Source organism: Canis aureus, chromosome 5, assembly GCF_053574225.1.
Source record: "Canis aureus isolate CA01 chromosome 5, VMU_Caureus_v.1.0, whole genome shotgun sequence".
In the NCBI taxonomy this organism is placed as follows: domain Eukaryota; kingdom Metazoa; phylum Chordata; class Mammalia; order Carnivora; family Canidae; genus Canis; species Canis aureus.
Window position 1 is genome coordinate 6,621,427 of NC_135615.1, and position 6,000 is coordinate 6,627,426.

General features: G+C 36.1%; 1 long non-coding RNA gene across 1 annotated transcript in view; it reads left to right on the top strand.

The window, feature by feature from the left end:
* The window catches only part of LOC144313648 (uncharacterized), a 42,768-nt gene extending 38,794 nt beyond the window's left edge, over positions 1 to 3,974 (top strand). The window contains exon 3 of the long non-coding RNA XR_013379273.1: positions 3,496 to 3,974. This is a non-coding gene — a long non-coding RNA (uncharacterized LOC144313648). The remainder of the gene's footprint in view (positions 1 to 3,495) is intronic.
* Positions 3,975 to 6,000: the final 2,026 nt, after the last annotated feature.

Here is a 6,000-nt window from a genome sequence, read left to right on the forward strand (position 1 = left end):
AAAAATTATTAGGGCTAATACATGAATCCTGTAAATTTGCAGAATACAAAACTAATACCCAGAAATTGGTTACATTTCTATACACTATTATGAAGTAGCAGAAAGAGAAATTAAGAAAACAATTCCATTTCCAATTGCACCAAAAAAGAATAAAAAGCTAAGAATGGATTTAACTAAGGAGGTAAAAGATCTGTACTCTGAAAACTAAAACACTGATGAAAGAAATTGAAGATGACACAAACGAATGGAAATATATTCCATGGCTCATAGATTGGAAGAATTAATATTGTTTTTTTTTGGAAAAATTAATATTGTTAAAATGTCAAAGCAATCAACAGATTCAGTGCAATTCCTATCAAAATACCAACAGCATTTTTCACAGAACTAGAATGAATAATACTAAAATTTACATAGACCCACAAGGGATCCTGAATACCAAAGCAATTTTGAAAAAAGAAAAACAAAGCTGGAGGTATCATAATCCCAGATTTCAAGATATACTACAAAGCTGTAGTAATCAAAACAGTATGGTGCTGGCACACAAAAAACAGATAATGGAACAGAATAGAGAGCCCAGAAAGAAATCTACACTTAAATGGTCAATTACTCTATGACAAACAAGGCAAGAATATGTAATTGGGAAAAGATAGTCTCTTCAACAAATGGTACTAGGAAAACCAAACAGCTACATGCAAAAGAATGACCACTTTCTTACACCATATATAAAAATAAACTCAAAATGGATTAAAGACTTAAATGTGAGACTTGAAACCATAAAACTCCTAGAAGAAATATATACAGTAACATCTTTGACATCAGCTATAGCAACATTTTTCTAGATAGCCCTCAGGTGAGGGAAACAAAAATAAAAATTAACCCTTAGAACAATACCAAGATAAAAAAAACATTTTGCATAGTGAATGAAATCATCAACAAAACAAAAAAGCAACATAAAGGGCAGAAGATATTTGCAAATTATATCTCTGATAAGGGGTTAATATCTGAAATATATAAAAACTGAATGCTAAAACCCCAAATAATTTTATTTATTTATTTATTTATTTATTTATTTATTTATTTATTTATAGAGACAGAGAGAGAGAGAGAGAGAGAGAGAGAGAGGCAGAGACACAGGCAGAGGGAGAAGCAGGCTCCATGCAGGGAGCCTGACGTGGGACTTGATCCAGGGTCTCCAGGATCACGCCCCAGGCTGCAGGTGGCGCTAAACCGCTGCACCACTGGGGCTGCCCTAAAACCCCAAATAATTTGATTAAAAATGGGGAGAGGAACTGAATACATATTTTCCCAAAGAAAACACATAGATGGTCAACAGACAACTTGAAAAGATGCTCAAATCACTTATCATCAGGAGATTGCAAAACAAAAAACAAACAAACAAAAAAAACCCACAACGAGATATCACCTTACATCTGTGAAATGGTAGAATAAAAAAGAGGATGTGAGTTCATGACCTAAGCTAAAGACAGACGTTTAACCAACTGAGTCACCCAGGTGCCCAAAAAGAGGATGTGAGTAAAAGGAACTGTCATGTACTACTGGTGGAAATGTAAACTGGTGCAGCCACTGTGGGAAACCACATGGAGGTTCCTCGAAAAATTAAAAATAGAATCATCATATGATCCAGTAATTCTACTACTGGGTATTTACTCAAAGAAAACAAAAATCATAATTTGAAAAGATACAGGATCCCCTAAGTGTATTGCAGCATTATGTACAATAGCCAAGATATGGAAGCAACCCAAGTATCCGTTGACAGGTGAATGGAAAAGAAGATATGGTGTGTGTGTGTATTATTACTCAATCATAAAAAAGATGAGATCTTGCCATTTTTGAGAACATGTACCTAGAAGGTATTATGCTGAGTGAAATAAGTCAGACTGAGAAAGATAAATACCACATGATTTCATTTACATGTGGAATCTGAAAACCAAAATAAATGCACAAACAAGAAAAAAGCAGAATCAGGCCTATAAATACAGAGAACAAATTGATGGTTGCCAGAGGGGAGAGGGTTTAGAGGTGGGTGAAATGGGTGAAGAATAGTGGATGATAGAGGTTCCCAATTATGGAATGAGTAAGTCATGATATTAAAAGGTACAGCGTAGGGAATATAGTCAATGGTATTGTAATAGCATTGTATGGTGATAGATGGTAGGTTTACTTGAGGTGAGCATAGCATAACATATAGAGAAGCTGAAACACTATGTTGGATACCTGAAACTAATTAATGTAACATGTGTGAACTGTACTAAAAAAAAAAAGATGAATCAGATCTGAGGATCTAACGTATAACATGGTCACTATAGTTAATAATACTATATAATTGAAATTTGCTAGGAGAGTAGAACTCAGGTGTTCTACTAAAAATATAAATAAAAAATCTGTGAGGTGACAGATATTAATTATCTCAATGGTGGGAATCCTTTTACAATATATACATATGTCACATCATTGTGATGCAGGCAGGCCCTAGAGGAGCCGACCATGTGCTTGAATTATGCCTTAAGGATACTTATTAATTTTGCAACCAAAGCGAAAGCTTCCATGTGTTGATGATCTTCATATGCCACTCATCTTGTTTTGTCTCATAACAGAGGCCACAATGCATAGACATCAACCGTGATACACTACCTAATTAAAAAAAATTTTTTTTAAGTAGTCTCCATGCCCAACACGGGGCTTGAATTCATGACCCTGAGAGCAAGAGTCGCAAGTTCTACCAATTGAGCCAGTCAGATGCCTCATCTATTGTCCTATTTCTAAAATGAACTCTGACACGTGCATTATCAGCCTATCTGATGATGGGAAGGCTGGATGCTTCACCAAAGCTGGCACCATCATTTGTTTTCCACTGGGCCTTGTATTCCATGGGTCCCACTGGTGTTTGTGAAGGGTTTTCCTTGATCTCTTGTATCAGCAAGAATGGTACCACTGTGGAACTAATGGACATATGCAAGTCTAGTGTAATTTACCAAGATACATCATTCCATCACCAATGTCCAGGATGGAGTTCTAATGAACTTTGAGATTTTCTCCCCTGATCAGTGCCATGTATGGTATTTTTGGAGATGGCTCCAGTACCAGTGTATTTAGCTTCATCTGGATCCTGTCAGCAATTCCTACTGTTCTTTCAGCCACTGTTTCCAAGATAGCTCTGCTTATTGGAGCTGTAAAGATCAAACCCACTTAAATCTAATGAGAAGCAGATACAGCTGGTTTCTTCCCAACAGTTTGTTCAGAAGTGTTTTAGATTTCCTGACAAAGGGCATTGCCAATGTTGCTATTAATCTAAAGCTCTTCCATTTATGTAGTATAATTAAAATTACTTCAAGTCAACTGTCTCATGGTGACATGCAACCAGCCACAAATGTTCAGCAAATTGGTGGTCAGATGACCAAGGGAAGTCTATGAGCTATTATAAGTCTGCGTCTTCTTTTGAGGATCATGATGACACCATGATCTCTCTTTCTCCAGGAGTGTGTACAGAAGAATCAGTCAGATGGCTCAGGAATGTGCCACCAGCGTATCTCTTTTATGGATTGCCTCCTAACTTCATTGAGGAATAGAGAACTTTTGATTGACAACTTTTGGATTGTCCTTTAAAGAGCACTGTATGTTTACATATTGTGATATCAGCATGTAAAAGAACTATGTTTTGAAATATATTTGCGGCATTGTGAGTTGATTGAGTTCCATAAAAAGATGACCGAGACTGTCTTTTTAAAATATACATGGAACTCAGTCTTACTTGTAATCTTATTTCTTATGGGTTGGAGTTAGAATTGGGTTAAATATAAACTCAAATTTTCACTAGTTATTATAATAAGTTCAGGACCTTCTTATATTTATTTGGACAACAAAGCATGTTACTAAATTACTGCTATGGAAATTTTGTAGATCTAATTTTAAATTAAGTGAATACACACCTGTTTGCGTTTAAATAAAGCTCATAAGACCACTTAAGACAAAGTGTTTGGTACTTCTCACATGTCATATTAACTCTGCTAACAATAGGTTTTTTATGAATTAAAGTTGGATTTGATGATGCTCAACATGTAAATGCTGAAACTATCAATCATGCTGACTTTTATTGATGTTTTGTAACATTTATTTATACTCTTTCTCTTTTTTTCCCTTTTAAGAGTATTTGGCACTTTCTTCAAGCATATTTCAATTACTTCCTTATTTTTAGAACTCTCAAGAGTCTTGCCTTTATCTCTGCTTTGTTTCCTTTGTATTTGTACTCCCTCCAAATCAGTCTTAAGCAGCCAGTGTATGAAAATGGTTATAACTGTTATGCTTTTTTTAAATTGATCTGCTCTATAAAATTGTGCTGGTACTTTTTTTTTGAAAGGGAGAGAGAGCAAACATGTGTGAGTGGTGATGGTGGGCAGAGGGAGAGAATCTAAGCAGGCTCCATGCTCAGCACAGATCCTACCATGGGGCTAGAACTCACCACTGTGAGATCATGACCTGAGCTGAAATCAAGAATTGGACACTTAACTGACTGAGCCACGCAGGTGCCCTTGCCCTGCTTCTTTTAAAAAATTTTAAAAATCACAAATTTGTCATAAGGAAGGCCTATGGAGAAAATGCAGTGCTCAACTTAGCCATATATAGGATCAGATTGAACAATGGTGACTTTACTACTGAAGTCTTTTGCAGTTGTTTGGAAGCATTCCTGTTGGCACTTCCAGAATCTGACTTGTTTACTATTGTGTTAATATTTGGAAGATCAGCAAAGTGCTTTTTTTTTCTGCCCTCTAACTCAGCTAATGAGCAAAGAAAGGCAGACTTCATGTCCAGAGGATAATCAAAGGAGCTTTATATGACATACTGAAATGTTCAGTACTAGAGCCAAGATTAAAAATTCTTCTTTGTTTCAGCTATAAATAACCAATGTCTCAATACTATTCAGTAGCACTGGGCTGAATAACGTGCACTTATAAGAGGGAAGTCTGTGTTCTTGGTGTGGTTGTAAAATAAATCCTTGAGATGAAAGTGAAAAGCTGATGAGGAGTAAAAGTCTCTACAAGACCGAGATTCTTTTATTTTTTTTTAAGATTTTATTTATCTGAGTGAGAGAGAGAGAGAGCACAAGAAGGGGGAGCATGCAGAGGGAGAGGGAGAAGCAGATTTCCCAATGAGCAGAGAACCCGACATGGGGCTTGATCCCAAGACCTCAGGATCATGATCTGAGCTGAAGGCAGATGCCCGACTGAACCACCTAGGCACCCTATGAGACTGGGATTCTTAAACATGCTGCAGATGATGCACTTGGCTCTGTGTATAGTTTATTTACAGCCACCTTAAGTGGCAGTGTGCCTGACAGTCACATTTGACATCAGCTAGCAGTGTAGGAGCACCCAATTTGTGAATATTAAAGCCATACAAACTATAATTTTTTAAAAAGATATTAAAGATAAGGATGTAGCATGTGTCTGATGTAGTCCACCTTCAGGGGATTTTTCAGTCAAAAGATATGATCATCACCTTTATTTTTTTTTTTTTGATCATCACCTTTATATTGGATATTTAAATCCTGACATTTAAATATTTCTTACTGTTGCTAATGCAGTGTTTCCTGATCTGTAAAAGCTAGCTTTCTATCAAGTGGTTTCTGATTGAATATATTTAAGTATTCTTAGCTTTTAGTACTGGGAGCTATCTATGAGGGGGTATAAAGTATAATTTATTGTACATGAATTATTTGTTGAGACATCAGGGATGCTGAGTTGCACATATTATGCATTTAAGTGGGCTTAACTGCTTATATATAAGAATTAAAGGTACTTAAGGAATACTTTTTCCCTGGGGTTTATAGTTCTTTCAAGTACACTTTGATGTCTGGGCTAGGGCTGCCATAATAAAATATCATAGATTGGGTGGCTTAAAAAACAGAAATTTATTTTCTCACAATTCTGGAGGTTAGAAGTCTAAGGGCAGGGTCTCAGATGATTTGGTTTCTGGTGAGAGCTA